The sequence below is a fragment of the Oreochromis aureus genome, linkage group 3, assembly GCF_013358895.1.
Source record: "Oreochromis aureus strain Israel breed Guangdong linkage group 3, ZZ_aureus, whole genome shotgun sequence".
In the NCBI taxonomy this organism is placed as follows: Eukaryota; Metazoa; Chordata; class Actinopteri; order Cichliformes; family Cichlidae; genus Oreochromis; species Oreochromis aureus.
Window position 1 is genome coordinate 83,203,500 of NC_052944.1, and position 17,443 is coordinate 83,220,942.

Consider the following 17,443-nt stretch of genomic DNA (forward strand, 5'->3'; position numbering starts at 1 on the left):
AAAAAACAAATATATTTGTCAATTATACAGCAATTTAATGTAAAAATGCAACTTTCCATAGCTTTTTACGGATATTTGCAGTAAAAAAAAAGTTATAATATAATAATATTTACAGTAATTTGTTGTTAATTTAACAGTAATAGGATAGACCCTATTACTGTAAATAACTGTAAAAATAACAGAAATATGTTCAACCTTATTAAAACCTTTGACAGTAAAAAACACAGTGAAATTGTATAACAAATTACAGCATTTTATTTTGACCAGATACATTTTACGGTAAATTCCTGGCAACCACAGCTGCCGGTATTTTACCGCTAAAAATACAGTACAATATGAGGAACATAAATGGTTTACCGTACATTTTACATTTGCAACCGCTAAATATAGAAAAATCTAAAGATGCTCATATATAACCAAGGTAGTGAATATTACTGATAAACAATGAGAAAATTTGACATACCATTTGAAAACAGACTAAACATATAATTTTCTCAATTCCTACAAAACAGCATAGATCTTGAGAATACAGCATGTGTCCATATATATGGCTGGTAATCCATGGAGGAATGAATAAACATGAAATAAAATATTACCTGCCCCTGACCTATCAACAGTAATGAGTCACTGGGTCCTGCCTTGGTGAAGGAAAGGACTCAGTGGAGTTTCTAATGCGCATGGTGTCGAAGATACAAGCGCTGCAGGAGTACTTCAATGTCCATCAGGAGTTCACTTTGGACTGGCAGGATCCCCTCTGCAGCAAAAAATGGACAAAGTTTGATCAGTGCTTGAGTAAAATGCACAGAAATGAACAAAACGTGCTGCCAAAAACAGATCTAATGATAAATGATTTCTTAAGTGTAAAATATACAGTTCTTAAAGGATAGCTATTGTCAAAATGCAACCTGGGCTGTTTTTTTTTTTTTTACTGTAAAGCTAGACAAACATATATCTAAAAGCATAATTACGACAAACGAGCCGTTTTTGAGATTGACCGTGATTTTGTTTTGTGGTCAATAGCCAGTGAATGGGAATACTAGGGGCCGGGCATAAATTTGAGCGCATCAAAATCGATACAGAAAAAAAAAAAAAACAGCCCAGGTTGCGCTTTGGCAATAGTTATCCTTTAAATCTACTTATGTAAAAGTGATACATAGACAACGCAGCCCTAATCACAATCATAATTTGTTGGAAAACGTATTTAAGTTTCCTATTGATTTATCATAGAACTTGAAGTTAATGGCTGAATGCATGGTGATGAGACCTATCATTCAATCTACATTTTATAGCGTATGAAACTGCTCACCTGGACATGAACCTGAGCTCGGCTGATTAAGATTAGTGTCTCCTGTCCATCTTTTTTTAGCAAAACTTGAATAATACCACTGCTTACCTCTTATTGAATCTTTGGGTGCAGACTTAATTGAAGAGCCTCGTATAAACAGGCAGGGTGTGATGTTTAGGGAAACCAAAGAATACAGGTGCCATCATTTCTGCCAGAAGACTCATGGGGTGCAACGAAGCTTTCATTGTGGACTGGCTAGATACCTTCTGCATTCAGAAAGAAAACAAGAAGGGCATACACCATAAACAATAATAACTGACAAAAATAATGAGACAAGAAATTAAAGTAACAAAATAAGTGCAAATCAAGTTTCCCTGTGTTGCAGTGTAGCTGAATGTTTTTCAACAATTTGATTTACGGTAAAACACATACCAAATATTTCCAGCAAGGGCGTAGATTTGGCATGGACGGAAGGGACATGTCCCCACCAATAATTTCATGTCTTCAAGTAAAAAAACGATCTGTCAACGTCTCATTCACCCAGCGGTGCAGAAAGAGTTAAATTAGGTTCTCTACTGGAGTCCTACCCCATGTGACAAATATGGCCAATGTGATTGGCTGTGCCTTTCAGGGAGCTCTGTTTAGTTTTAGCAGCGGCAACCCTGCGCTGCGAGGACCTGCGCGGAGGAGAGGAGGATGGCAGCAAAAAGGAAGAACCTGGATATAAGAAAGTAGTTTTCAAAGAAACCTGTAAGTCACTTAAAGTCAAGTTCACTCATAAAATGTGTCCGTCATAATAACGTTACAGGCTATGCTAGGCTTTGGCGCACATCAGTCTAAAATTGTATGTAACCATGAATAACGTGTTTTGGAAACTAACTGCACAACTATGGAGGACCACAAGAGCCACGCGCATCGAAATAAAAAATTCTGTGCTTAATTTTAATAAACTGCATTTCAAAATCCTTTTTCGAATTCCACTTTAATAAAAACATTTTCGAATTGCACTTAAATAAACTGCATTTCAAAAAACATTTTTGAATTCCACTTTAATAAACTGCATTTCAAAAAACATTTTCGAATTCCACTTTAATAAACTGCATTTCAAAAACTTTTTTCGAATTCCACTTTAATAAAAACCTTTTCGAATTGCACTTTAATAAACTGCATTTCAAAAACCTTTTTCGAATTGCACTTTAATAAACTGCATTTCAAAAAACATTTTCGAATTCCACTTTAATAAACTGCATTTCAAAAAACTTTTTCGAATTGCACTTTAATAAACTGCATTTCAAAATCCTTTTCCCTTTCCTGTTCGCTCAGGGATTAACATGTGGATTAGCAGTTGGATTAGCAGTTGGATTAACAACTTCATTTTAAAAATCCTGCTGCTATTCAAATTAGCCACACCGTGGGATGTAAGGAGCTCTCTGATTGGTTGGTCAGACACAGGCTGTCTGCCATCCTGGATTTTTCTAGCTCATAGCTTCGCCCTGCTACGAAGTGTGTGTGCTTGTACAAAGGCCGTTCAGCCTCGGGATTTACACTCGGCTCGACACGGATATGTGAAGAATGAAGGGAGCCTGCAGCGAAACGGAGAGCCAACCTCTGACTGAGTGCCCGTTTACTCAGTCTGACCACCTGTTGAAGGTAACGTGCTAACATGGCTAACGCTAGCATCACCCCACGTAGCCCGTTATTTTAAGGTCATTTTAGCTTATGAAAATTTTACGTCGCAGCTGTGCGAGCTAGCTACGTGTTTTGTAAGCTGCTGTGCTCTTCACAAATAAAGCTGGAAGCAGCTCAGACTGTTAGAACCAGCACTGAGCCCTGTTACATTTATACAATGTTAGAGCAATGGCTGCAACCTACAGCCTTTAAACTAGCGATTAAAATGCTGACAGTAAACTCGTCAGTCCAGATGTTACCACATTACTTTGTGATACTTAGAGTTAAAACAACTGAGACAGGCTGATTAAAATAACAGCTGTCAGTTCTCTCATTCCTTATATCAAGACTGGAGATCACACTACTGATTTCAGTTCATTTAATATGTGAGTGCACAGATTCATGCTCAACTGGACATAAATGATGATCAAAGGTTGTATATATGATGAATTCATCAAATCCCAGCCTCTAAGCATTCACTGAACCTACAGTATCTACACCTGTGTGGCAAATGTGTGGTAAAGATACAGATAATGAAGTTTAATTATTAATACAACATACATCATGAAAAACAAAAGCTGAAATTGATTCAGTTTAGTACTTTTCTCTGTATGTTCTGTGATTATAAATGCCTTAAATTCTGTGATATATACTGTAAATGATTTTCACAGAGGTCTTAAAGTACTTAAATCACTGCTGATAGTCTGGTTGTTTATATTTTCATGTTTTTGTGTCTGTAGGGCTGTTTGATGACGATTTGGACTCCTCTGGGAGATGAGGACACACCCACATCTGTTCCATACTGCAGCCATGGATGGTGTTACGGCTCTGAGTCAGCTTTGGGCCATCAGATGCACACACTGGAAAACCAGCGCCTCTACTTCATGCAGGAGAGATGACCTCAGTGATGGACTCTGCATCCTCTACTTTACCTCCTAATCTCTTTCTCTTTAACACACAATTAAAATCACTCCAAAAGAGTGTAAACTTACTGAGGAAGTCTCTAACTTGTACACATTTGTACTTTTACTTGTTTTATGAGTTATTTTTAAGAAGAGTAAAGTTATTCACAAAGTTTTTATTCTTCTGTATTTATTCTTTTGTATCATGTACCACAGTCATACTGAACTTTACAGACCTGGTGAATTGGGGGGAAAAAAAGTCATATATATACATGAATGAATCATTCAGCTTCAGCAGTATTTCTATTCATCTTATGAATTCCAGTCTAATGTCAATTCACTGTTTGAGTTCAGTTTTGGTCTTAAACTCCAGAGAATACCACCTAGTTCAACAATCTTTTCATCTGATTATTTGCAAAACGGTTTTCTTTGAGAGATGCTGCTAGAGCTGAAATTGAGCCCAAAGAAACAACAACAAAGTTTAGTTCCTCTGGATTTTCCATGGAAAACTGTTTTATCACTCACTCAGGTGACTTCTCCAGTGTCACGGATGAGTGATGAATGTATCTCCCACTGGAAACCATTGTGTCCAGTTAAAGTCAATCGACTTTTTTAAGGAGAGTTGTTAGATGCTGTGCTCATGAGGACAATGAGTTTTAACTTGGAGCACAATAAAAAGCTGCCATACTGGATCAACGAACAAAACACTTAATTGAGCAGAATTAAGTCAAAATGTAATATCCTCATATAATGACACATCACACACGACCCAGCATTGTTCTAAGAATGCAAACTTTCTTATTGGAAGTTTTCACAGCTGCCAGAAAGGGACAGATTTCTGTCTGGTCTTAGTGAGTGGTCGTTGCTCTCTCGTTTTCTCTGGAATTGCGGCACAGAGGATGTAACACCCATGATAAGCGCTGAGGTGTGTGTCCTTGTCAGGAATCAGCCATCCTCAGCTTCCAGGTTAAGAAAAGTGGAACCAGAAGATATTCAAATACATCTCTTCACAGCTGCTGATGAATTCTACAAAAAACAAAGTTTGTTAAAAACATTTGCAGGTGAATCACCACTGATTTATCAGTGACATCCATTTACTCAAAAATTACTCACAAGTGGATAACTAGAATATATAGTTTATAATTTCAACAATGTACTGTACAAAATGGAACTGTATATGACAAATTGTGGTGTGGTGCTTGTGGAATTTTTAACAAGGGCCCTACAAAACTTTACAGTACTCATGCTGCCAAACGTCTGCTGGCTAGGTGTGCAGTTCCTGCTTTAAATGCATTCACTTTTAAGATTAAGAAATCTAAGTGATAAGAGGCCAGAAATGTTTGAACTCGCTCATGAACCTACATCACTGAGGTCATCTCTCCTGCATGAAGTAGAGGCGCTGGTTTTCCAGTGTGTGCGTCTGATGGCCCAAAGCTGACTCAGAGCCGTAACACCATCCATGGCTGCAGTATGGAACAGATGTGGGTGTGTCCTCATCTCCCAGAGGAGTCCAAATCGTCATCAAACAGCCCTACAGACACAAAAACATGAAAATATAAACAACCAGACTATCAGCAGTGATTTAAGTACTTTAAGACCTCTGTGAAAATCATTTACAGTATATATCACAGAATTTAAGGCATTTATAATCACAGAACATACAGAGAAAAGTACTAAACTGAATCAATTTCAGCTTTTGTTTTTCATGATGTATGTTGTATTAATAATTAAACTTCATTATCTGTATCTTTACCACACATTTGCCACACAGGTGTAGATACTGTAGGTTCAGTGAATGCTTAGAGGCTGGGATTTGATGAATTCATCATATATACAACCTTTGATCATCATTTATGTCCAGTTGAGCATGAATCTGTGCACTCACATATTAAATGAACTGAAATCAGTAGTGTGATCTCCAGTCTTGATATAAGGAATGAGAGAACTGACAGCTGTTATTTTAATCAGCCTGTCTCAGTTGTTTTAACTCTAAGTATCACAAAGTAATGTGGTAACATCTGGACTGACGAGTTTACTGTCAGCATTTTAATCGCTAGTTTAAAGGCTGTAGGTTGCAGCCATTGCTCTAACATTGTATAAATGTAACAGGGCTCAGTGCTGGTTCTAACAGTCTGAGCTGCTTCCAGCTTTATTTGTGAAGAGCACAGCAGCTTACAAAACACGTAGCGAGCTCGTACAGCTGCGACGTAAAATTTTCATAAGCTAAAATGACCTTAAAATAACGGGGCTACGTGGGGTGATGCTAGCGTTAGCCATGTTAGCACGTTACCTTCAACAGGTGGTCAGACTGAGTAAACGGGCACTCAGTCAGAGGTTGGCTCTCCGTTTCGCTGCAGGCTCCCTTCATTCTTCACATAGCCGTGTCGAGCCGAATGTAAATCCCGAGGCTGAACGGCCTTTGTACAAGCACACACACTTCGTAGCAGGGCGAAGATATGAGCTAGAAAAATCCAGGATGGCAGACAGCCTGTGTCTGACCAACCAATCAGAGAGCTCCTTACATCCCACGGTGTGGCTAATTTGAATAGCAGCAGGATTTTTAAAATGAAGTTGTTAATCCAACTGCTAATCCAACTGCTAATCCACATGTTAATCCCTGAGCGAACAGGAAAGGGAAAAGGATTTTGAAATGCAGTTTATTAAAGTGGAATTCGAAAATGTTTTTTGAAATGCAGTTTATTAAAGTGGAATTCAAAAATGTTTTTTGAAATGCAGTTTATTAAAGTGCAATTCGAAAATGTTTTTATTAAAGTGGAATTCGAAAAAGGATTTTGAAATGCAGTTTATTAAAATTAAGCACAGAATTTTTTATTTCGATGCGCGTGGCTCTTGTGGTCCTCCATACACAACAGGCAGCACTATTAGTTATCTCAGTCTCAGAGCAGCATTTCTAATTTTGATTGAAACTATCAGAGAAAACGGAGCCTCGAGCAAGCCCGGATATTAGTTTACAGAGGCTGTTAAAATTATATGTCTAACGTTAAAATGTTGGTGACACAATAATTTCATCCTAATGGCACTGACATATTCATAGGGTTAATTTTTGAGACAAAATATCATGAGGTAGTCATGATTTTGCAAATATTCCACCTTGCAGTGCAGTTTGCACAAATTGTTTTAAAAATGCACTCACCCTACAAACATTACTGATGAGTCAAGATCTGCACAAAGTGACAGAAACACTGAAGCAGCTACACATTTTATTCTTATTGTCATGTATGTCCTATTTGTCAGGTGATAGAAAGTAATGGTGACACAAGATCACAGATGAAATTGGATGATGACCTGGTGGTTCATTACTGTATTTGAAGCACATGTGTGACTGCATGTATTTGGAATGTCTCACTGTTATTCATCAGGTGACAGAGGCAGCTCTGCCATGTTGTAGCTCAGACAGAGGTGAAGAGGCGAGGTCACAGGTCACTGACTGATGATTTGGTGCTATAGATTAACGAGAGGGGAAGGCATGTGTTTGGCTCCTTCACATAGTGGACATTGAGTTGTTGTGTGGGGCATGTAGTCCATGTCTGTTGCTGTAACAGTAGTTCATGTTTAGAATAAAAAATCCCAGCTCACTGACTTGATCGGGGCAAAAGTGCCTAAAATGTTGCATAATTCTGCTGAGAGATCTTTTACTTTGTGGTAATCTTAGATGAGTAGTTTTATGGACAAAAACCAGCAGGTCACTGAGTGTTCCCTTAGTGCTAATGTATCAGAGATGTTAGTGTACTATAACTGGAGTAATGTTGTTAAGTCCTTAAAGTCATATTCTGTTATTGTCATGACTGTATTTTTATTATTGTATGATACCTGATTTATGTGGAATATGGCTGAAGTAAACTAAACTCTAAAATACTTAGTCAGTCATTTGTTTAATAGTAATTTAACATTATATAATTCACATATAAAACTATGAATTGTAATTTTTAATGGTTTAAAAGCATGTAGAATAGCATATGTAGGCAAGTATATTTCTCCTTTTTTATCAACAAGCAAAGACAAAAAGGAAAAAAAAGAAACAGGGCAGAGTTCGGTGGCTGAATCATCCGTCCCCACCAATGCCAAAACCAAATCTACGCCCTTGATTTCCAGCCAAGGTTTGTTTCAATCTTCAGCATGTTTTTCCTGCCATTGTCTTGAAACTGTTTCATCTGTCCCTCTCATTTGATGCTGTTTACAAAAACAAAACAGCAATATTGTAAAGGGAAAAAGGAAAATGAATTTAATGGAAAAAAAAAAAGAAAAAAAGATTATGACCTGAAATCTCACCATTTCCTGAGAGTCACAGGTCCTTTGCGTATCCTTATGGTTTCTGCTCAAATTCAGTGTCTGAAAAGGGCAGGAACAAAACAAACCTTTTTAATCATAATAAAGACAAAATAAGATTTAGAGACAGACAACAAAGAAATGTGTAAAACATCTTCTTGAATCTGTTTACTCCCTCAAAGATATCATGACCTAGACATGGTGGCAAGCCTGGCATACAAACGTTGAAGTATTTCAGTGAATTGAACACTGACCTGAACTTCACTCCTTCGACGTCTGGTGTATTGTCAATCTGGAGGCGATCAACAGCAGAGTTGTAGTTCTCTTTGGTACGTTCTGGTCCACACAGATTTGGGTCAGCACCCTGAAATTCAGATTTCGTTATCAGGCAGTACCTGCAGAAGTACTTTGAAGAACTAAAGTTTTCAGTGAAGCCACCAATACAGTGAGAACCCAGATTATCACCAGCAATGCAAAACAAAGTTCCTTTGACTCTAGTTTCATCTGATGCAACAATCCCACTGTCCTCCAATTCTTTCAAGTCTGCCAGTAATTCAGAGAACACATTAGAATGACCAAACTCTTTAAAATCTTTCTCCCTGCACAGTAAGACAAGAGACATGTGATCTGTGTCTGAGCGTACATGAAGTGGCAAGTTTGCCACTGATGCATATACAGCTAATACCTTGTGTTTTGTCCTTGCAGAGCCTAAAGGGTTAATGACTTCAAAGGCATCCTGGTAGAGTACTAGCTTGAGACATGATGGGTTTTGACCAAAAAAATCATTTGATTTAAACAGCTTACTATCACTTATGTCACACAGAACATCAGCAGGAGGCTCAGTAGAGGGCTCTTCTGATTTCTTTCACTGCTGATATTTGCTTCTTTTTTTTAAAATGGTATTTACTAGTTGTATTATTACGGTGGACCCTATTTTTTAACATCTTGCTTCTGTAAAAATGAATGTTTTTGTTTGCTTAAAAATCTACAGCTTTATACTGTGAATTCCAATGTGCACAACCCCAAAAGATGTAGTTTTACTCAAATAATACCGTAAAATCTAAGTTTTTCAGACATTTTCAACATTACAATATTTAATTGTAAAATGTATGCATATTTATTTGTTTTCACAGACAATATATATAATTTCAACATTTTATTACAGTAAAAAGTTTTATCCAGTCTCACAATTAACGGTTATTCAATCTATTTAATACAGTAAAAGGAAGTTTTTGGTTTTACGCTCCATTACCGTTGGAATTTGACGGTGTTTTGCTGTGTATTTTACTGACTTTTGTTACAGTGAGACTGAGGAGGTTGTGGTGTTACAACCCCAGGACTGAGGAAAAAAAGACTCTTTACACAATATATTCACTTGCCACCTGGTTAGAAGTGGCCATTGATAAAAATATATTTTTACTTCCTCTTGTCTTTGTTTGTATTGTATCCCAGGGAAGTTCTAAGTTGTTCAGGTTGAAACATTTGCACTTAGAGTCGGTTAAGTTTCCTTTGATGTATCAGTGTCAAGCTGATGTTTAAGAGGGTATGTTAAGGACAGATGTGCTCCAGTCCATCAATCCTTTAAAGTGCTGGACACCGATGGTAAATTGCCATCAGACCCTAAATAAATTGTCCTCTGCTGTTATCCATATTGCTTCACTCATTCTTTGGTGAGTAGATGTATTGGTTACACCATGATAATGTCAATGATAGAGGCATAACTGTCTTTTTAAGCATATTACCCAAAACCCTACGACATAAAAAGAAAGAAAGAAATTTCCCATATATGTTTTTATTAACCTATCCCCTTTGAGGGGATAGGTTAATTGGATACTCCAAATTGTCACTAGGTGTGAATGTGTGAGTGAATGTGAGTGCGAATGGTTGTCTGTCCCTGTGTGTTGGCCCTGCGACAGACTGGCGACCTGTCCAGGGTGTACCCCGCCTCTCGCCCTATGACAGCTGGGATAGGCTCCAGTGCCCCCCGCGACCCTGAAAAGGATAAGCGGAAGCGAATGGATGGATGGATGGATGTTTTTATTATTGTTATTATTATTATTTTATTTATTATTATCAGCAAACGCCATCATTTTGGATAGTTAAACCCTAAGAAAGACTAGTTTAAAAAGCCTCCTCCCTTATATGACCAAAACTCTTAAAGCCAAAAATATAACATAAAATATATTTTCTTCATGTGTGAAAAATCGATTTGAAGTTATTTTTTGAATACATAGCTTATTAATGTGTGAGACATCCGTGCTTTTATTTCGGAACTCCCACTGAAGCGGGACTTCCGGTCAGGGTGTATCTTTCTCGTTGATTCGTCCCATTCTTCATGTGCTGGAGCCTATCAGAGCTGAGGGGCGGGGCATCAGCCTGCCGCAACATTACTTATTCCAGTCTTTGTGATTTAACTTTCACAAACAACGATTCTTTCTACCAGGCTTCTTTACATATCCTCACTGACGTACGCAACATTTTATCTGTAAATATTAAATGCTCTTAAAACATACATTGACGCTTTTATTCTGAAACATTTGGCGGAAGGGTTCCAGGTGGCGCGAAAGCTTCGAGCAAGTTTTGAGGACGAGTTAAATTCCAGCTGAAGCTCGTGAATACGGAGAGCGTGGACGACGCTTCACTGACAGTTTAATCCTGAAGCTCCACGACGAGAACGGAGTGAAGTTCGGAGAATACAAGCTGAAGAGCGGCCTGCTGGCTCCCATTTATATCGACCTGAGGGTGCTCGTGTCCCACCCCGCGCTCACAAACCAGGTAACTACGTGCTGCCTTCATGACTGCACAACATACTGACTTAAGAACAGCTTAAAGCGATACCTCATTCACTTTCTGAAGGTAAACGTGTCTGTGTAGGCACTCGTCAGTTTCTGTGTAACATTAATACTCACGCGGTGTGTTTTACAGTAAATTAGCAGACTTAATGGTTGAGTTTCAGTGAACTCCTCCGTTCACAGAAAATATTGTAAGACAGTTAAAACAGATAAGACTGGACCTGTCAGCAGCTAATCACTCACTCAAGCCTCAATAATCTTTATATGAATCAGCAGCTTTCTGCAGCAGCACGGCTCCTCTTCAGGTCACTCAGGACAAGATGAGGATGAGCAGTTCAAACCATTCAGCCTTAAACAGCTGATCATTTAAATGTATCAGCTTTTTAATGAACATTTTATTAAAAGTTCATCATCTGCAGCACATCACTTTAAACTGTGCTCATTTTTCTCTTCTCTCCTTTATCTTATTTTTTCTTCCAGGTGGTGAGTCTCATCTACGAGCGAGTGCAAGAAGAGGGGCTGCAGTTCCACTCTGTGTGTGGGGCTCCTTACACAGCCTTGCCTTTGGCCACAGTGATCTGCTCACGACATGAACTGCCCATGGTCATCAGGCGGAAGGAGGCCAAAGACTATGGTGAGCCGCCCTCAACTGATCGCATTTTCAAAAGACTAACAGACTTATAGTCCACATGTTTGAAAAACCTGATGCTTCAGGCTGTACCCACAGGTATCCAGTGCAGTCAGAGAGTAAACTGTGTCTCTGGTACAGAACCTGTGTAAATCTAACCTATAAAAACAAAATGCAAACAAGAAAATAGGTCCTTAATCTTGCGTGTGATATTATTGTTTAATATTTCCCAGTTTGAGAATAAGTGGAAGTTTGTCCTTCAGTATGGACTCGTAATTTGCCTTCTGTAACCCTGCTTCAGGAACCAAACGGCTGGTGGAGGGGTCGTTGCGTCAGGGGGACACGTGCCTGATCATTGAGGACACGGTGACCAGCGGCACCAGCATCCTGGAGACGGCTGAAGTGCTCTGCAAAGAGGGGCTGAAGGTCCAGAATCTAACGTTACAGCAAAGCTAATAATACGATCGTTACGCTGCACTGATGTCAGCAAGAGCAGCAGCACACAAGAATGACCTCTGACATGTTTTTATTCAAGGTGACGGATGCAGTGGTCCTAATGGACAGGGAGCAGGGTGGTGTGGAGATGTTGGCTTCAAAGGGAATCAAGCTCCATCCCATCATCTCCATATCTCAGCTGCTCCGTGTGCTGCAGGCAGCCGAACGCATCGACGCCCAAACCGCCCAGAGTGTCCACAAGTTCATCCAGGACAACAACACTTTCAGGTACAACTTTACAGAGTTTTTCTCCCCAGTGGGGCTCAAGTGTTTACTTGTGTTGCTTCACAATCCAGGAGCAAAAAGTCAGTACAGTAACTCTGTCACCTTCACTCTCTCTCAGCCCCAAGAATGGCAGCGACTCTCCTGCCAGTAAGAAGCTGCAGCTCAGTTATTCAGACAGAGCCGAGTTACCAAGTATGTAGTCTTTAAACTTTAATTATCTAAAGTTATTTAAAGTCCAAACAGAGACTGGTGCTGTTTTCTTTGGTTTCTCATTTTCTGTTCCTTCTTCATTTGTTCCTTCTTGTATCTGCAGACCTTCACCCTCCAGCATCAAAGCTGCTGAAGATTATGGAGGAGAAGCAGTCCAACCTTTGTGTGTCTTCTGATGTAACCAACAGCGAGGAGCTGCTGCAGCCGAGTCGCTCGGTCCAAAGATCTGCATGCTGAAGACCCATGTAGACGTCCTGGAGGTACAGCAGGATCAACTCAAACCTTCAATCTGTACATGTAACAACAAGCTGATGGGTTTTTTTTCCATATGTGCTACAGGGCTACACATCAGCCTTCATTCAGAAAGTGCAAGCCTTAGCAGAGAAACACGACTTCCTCATCTTTGAAGATCGCAAGTTTGCTGACATCAGGAACACAGTCAAGCATCAGTATGAGGGTGAGACCATTTCACTTTCTTTTGGTCGTGTAAATTCAAGATGACTTAAAAATTGTGTTGTTTATATCCAAAGTATTTGAACGCTGTGATCTTCTGTCTTTTCTCCAGGTGGTTTGTACCAGATTTCCTCCTGGTCCCACATAGTAAACGCCCACGCAGTGCCGGGGCCGGGAGTGCTGAAAGGTCTGAGCGCTGCAGGAAAGCCTCTGGGCCGAGGCTGTTTGCTCATAGCTCAGATGAGCTCCCAGGATCACTGGCTGCTGGTGAATACACAAAGGCTGCGGTGAGCACATCTGTGTGGGACTTGCTCTCAGTTTGTTTACATGTGCTTTGTGTTCTTTTCAGCTTACAGCTGTTTTGTGTTGCACAGGTGCAAATGGCAGAGGAGCACTCGGACTTTGTGATGGGGTTTATCTGTGGCTCCAAGCTCACAGAGAGGCCAGAGTTCATCCACATGACCCCCGGGGTGCAGATGCAGGCTGGAGGTAAATCTGACTGCTTCTGTTGAACTTTTTCCACTTTTATTCATAAATTCACACTAGAAGAACTACAAGGTGAGGTGTGCACAGTGTTGATATGAAATCCACCCGACTGAAGACACATGGATACACCATGCTTGTTTTAGTGTTACATCCTTTGTTGTTGTAACTCGTGGAGCCCCATCCTACACAGTCTGTACAGCTGAAGGTGAAGCCTGCACCGTGTCTGATCAGGAGATTCAGAGATTTGTGTGAAGTCGTTCTGTTTTTGTAAAGTTCAGGTCAAACTGCACCTCAGACAACCTTGAAGTCTGCTTTTTGCCATGACTCATTTCTACCACAGGGTGGTGCTGTAGTACATCAAACTAGCTATAGCTATTGCTAATCTCACAAAGTCTGCAGCAGTCTCCCCCTTTAACCCCATTTCCCTTCTCTCGGTCTCCTTCCCCCCTCACAGGAGATTTGCTGGGCCAGCAGTACACCACTCCAGAGGAAGTTGTCTACAACAAAGGCTCTGATGTCATCATCGTGGGACGAGGCATTTTGGCAGCCTCTGATAGGGCGGAAGCTGCAGAGTTGTACAGAAAGTCGGGCTGGGACGCTTACAGAAAGAGAGTGGGCCAGAGCAGCATCTGAATGTTTTTCTGTGAGTCTGTTGTGCTCAGTGCTGTCAGTGCTGTCAGTGCTGCTGCATGCTGAGGGTCACAGATACCAACAGACTCAATAAACTGATCCACAAGACCAGTAATGTTGTGGGGATGGAGCTGGACTCTGTTAGGTGGTGTCTGAGAGGCAGGTGTTGTCCAAGATAAGGACAATAATGGATAACACCTCCCACCCACTTCATGACATGCTGGCTGGCCACAGAAGCAGGTTCAGTGAGAGACTGAGATTACCCATAATGCACCACTGAATGACACAGGAAATCATTCCAGCCTGTGACCATCTCCCTGTACAACTCCTCCATCTAACACACTGTAAACACTGTAGTTACACCCTTTTTACACAAAAAATGAATAAAATGACAAAGTTCACAGGTTAGAGTCCAATCATATATATTCCACCTCTGTAATATTCTTTGTCAGTATTCTTGATATTTATTTATAATCACCTTTGTAAATATTTTATATTTATAATTCAGTGATTTGTATATATTACTGCTCTTTCCTAAATTTGTAAACTCTGTAACATATTGTATATGTAAATACTTCTGTTACTGTCTTGGAGCAGCTGTAACTTATAATTTCCTCAGGGATTAATAAAATATTCTGATTGTGAAATAATTCTGACTCCAGTTTCAAAGTGCAGCTGTAACAGGACCTGTGCAGGTAAACTGAGTGTTTGTAGGCAGCGTGTGATGATGTACACGGTAATGTTTGCTTCTGATATCACATCAGTGTTTGACACTTGCAGCTTGTTCTTGGCAGGTGTGTATTTTACTGTTGTGAACAGTCTGCCGAGCACTGTTGTGTTTAAATGCTGAACTGTAATCTACAAACAGCAGTCTCACATAGTTACTGTTTTTTGTCCACGTGGCTGAGACTGGTGTGCAGGACGTGGGTGATGCGTCCTCTGTGGATCTGTTTGGGTGAATATAGTGAAATTTGATGCTTAATTTTGCAGTGAAACTTGTTTCTTGGATGGAAAAGCGACTATATAGCAACACCACAAGCTGTTCATGGTGTAAGAATAAGTTTTATATGTCAGATAACACTGTGAGAGAACTATACAGGGAGTGCAGAATTATTAGGCAAATGAGTATTTTGTCCACATCATCCTCTTCATGCATGTTGTCTTACTCCAAGCTGTATAGGCTCGAAAGCCTACTACCAATTAAGCATATTAGGTGATGTGCATCTCCGTAATGAGAAGGGGTGTGGTCTAATGACATCAACACCCTATATCAGGTGTGCATAATTATTAGGCAACTTCCTTTCCTTTGGCAAAATGGGTCAAAAGAAGGACTTGACAGGCTCAGAAAAGTCAAAAATAGTGAGATATCTTGCAGAGGGATGCAGCAGTCTTAAAATTGCAAAGCTTCTGAAGCGTGATCATCGAACAATCAAGCGTTTCATTCAAAATAGTCAACAGGGTCGCAAGAAGCGTGTGGAAAAACCAAGGCGCAAAATAACTGCCCATGAACTGAGAAAAGTCAAGCGTGCAGCTGCCAAGATGCCACTTGCCACCAGTTTGGCCATATTTCAGAGCTGCAACATCACTGGAGTGCCCAAAAGCACAAGGTGTGCAATACTCAGAGACATGGCCAAGGTAAGAAAGGCTGAAAGACGACCACCACTGAACAAGACACACAAGCTGAAACGTCAAGACTGGGCCAAGAAATATCTCAAGACTGATTTTTCTAAGGTTTTATGGACTGATGAAATGAGAGTGAGTCTTGATGGGCCAGATGGATGGGCCCGTGGCTGGATTGGTAAAGGGCAGAGAGCTCCAGTCCGACTCAGACGCCAGCAAGGTGGAGGTGGAGTACTGGTTTGGGCTGGTATCATCAAAGATGAGCTTGTGGGGCCTTTTCGGGTTGAGGATGGAGTCAAGCTCAACTCCCAGTCCTACTGCCAGTTTCTGGAAGACACCTTCTTCAAGCAGTGGTACAGGAAGAAGTCTGCATCCTTCAAGAAAAACATGATTTTCATGCAGGACAATGCTCCATCACACGCGTCCAAGTACTCCACAGCGTGGCTGGCAAGAAAGGGTATAAAAGGAGAAAAACTAATGACATGGCCTCCTTGTTCACCTGATCTGAACCCCATTGAGAACCTGTGGTCCATCATCAAATGTGAGATTTACAAGGAGGGAAAACAGTACACCTCTCTGAACAGTGTCTGGGAGGCTGTGGTTGCTGCTGCACGCAATGTTGATGGTGAACAGATCAAAACACTGACAGAATCCATGGATGGCAGGCTTTTGAGTGTCCTTGCAAAGAAAGGTGGCTATATTGGTCGCTGATTTGTTTTTGTTTTGTTTTGAATGTCAGAAATGTATATTTGTGAATGTGGAGATGTTATATTGGTTTCACTGGTAAAATAAATAATTGAAATGGGTATATATTTGTTTTTGTTAAGTTGCCTAATAATTATGCACAGTAATAGTCACCTGCACACACAGATATCCCCCTAAAATAGCTAAAACTAAAAACAAACCAAAAACTACTTCCAAAAACATTCAGCTTTGATATTAATGAGTTCTTTGGGTTCATTGAGAACATGGTTGTTGTTCAATAATAAAATTATTCCTCAAAAATACAACTTGCCTAATAATTCTGCACTCCCTGTAAGCTTTATACTGGTGTGAGTTTTTAGTGTTTTTGCATTTTTTTAGTTTGTTTCTGCCAAACAGGAAAAATCTTAAACTACGATGGAAACAAAAGGTTGAGAGAAAACAGAGAGACTGTTTTCTCGTCTGCGGAAATCTCACAGACCTGCTGGTTTTTAACAGTTTTTCTCTGCTCTGTTCAGGAAAATCCTGCCACACACCCACTCACTGTTAAACTTATGTAAAGCTACTTGTTTAACAAAATGATTTCCCACTCTGGAGAACCGATGTGACTGTTCTCCTCAGTGGTAAAGCAGCTGTCTCTACTCCTGTGTCTCTGTCTCAGGTGGTCCCCGTCCCGTCCAGGTGATCATCACAGAATCAGGAAACCAACCAGACTCCCACCCTATTCAGTGGAACGCCCACTCGTCTGCACACATCACCCAGTACATCCTTAAATGGAGAGTGGAAAGCGTTTGGTTTTTTTTAGATTTTTCTCTTCCTCCATGATTGGTCTAAACTTAATATCTTTTTTTCATTTATAATAATTTCAGCCTGTAAACTGTCCCTCAGCCAATTATCTTACAGCCCGAGGAGAGAGGTGGCAGTTTCTGGCCATCTAAACTCGTACACCATCTCTGGTATGAAGCGCAGCATCACAGACGAGGGTCAGCTGATCAGTGTGCTGCATTTTGGACACAAACAGGTCCACATTTTGACTTCACCACCACTTATGGATCCTGTA

At 40.2% G+C, this 17,443-nt stretch overlaps 2 long non-coding RNA genes and 1 pseudogene across 2 annotated transcripts; 1 reads left to right on the forward strand and 2 right to left on the reverse strand.

Annotated features, from left to right (window-relative positions):
- Nucleotides 1-232: 232 nt before the first annotated feature.
- LOC120438340 lies at nt 233-1,731 on the reverse strand. The gene is made up of 3 exons (XR_005611809.1): nt 1,718-1,731; nt 1,394-1,551; nt 233-754 (listed from the first exon to the last, which is right to left on the reverse strand). It is a non-coding gene; the product is annotated as an uncharacterized LOC120438340 (long non-coding RNA).
- Nucleotides 1,732-7,982: 6,251 nt separating this feature from the next.
- LOC120438344 lies at nt 7,983-8,813 on the reverse strand. Its single transcript, XR_005611815.1, has 3 exons — nt 8,397-8,813; nt 8,146-8,205; nt 7,983-8,046 (listed from the first exon to the last, which is right to left on the reverse strand). It is a non-coding gene; the product is annotated as an uncharacterized LOC120438344 (long non-coding RNA).
- A 1,924-nt stretch (nt 8,814-10,737) lies between these two features.
- LOC116328909 lies at nt 10,738-14,699 on the forward strand (annotated as a pseudogene).
- The last annotated feature ends 2,744 nt before the right edge of the window (nt 14,700-17,443 follow it).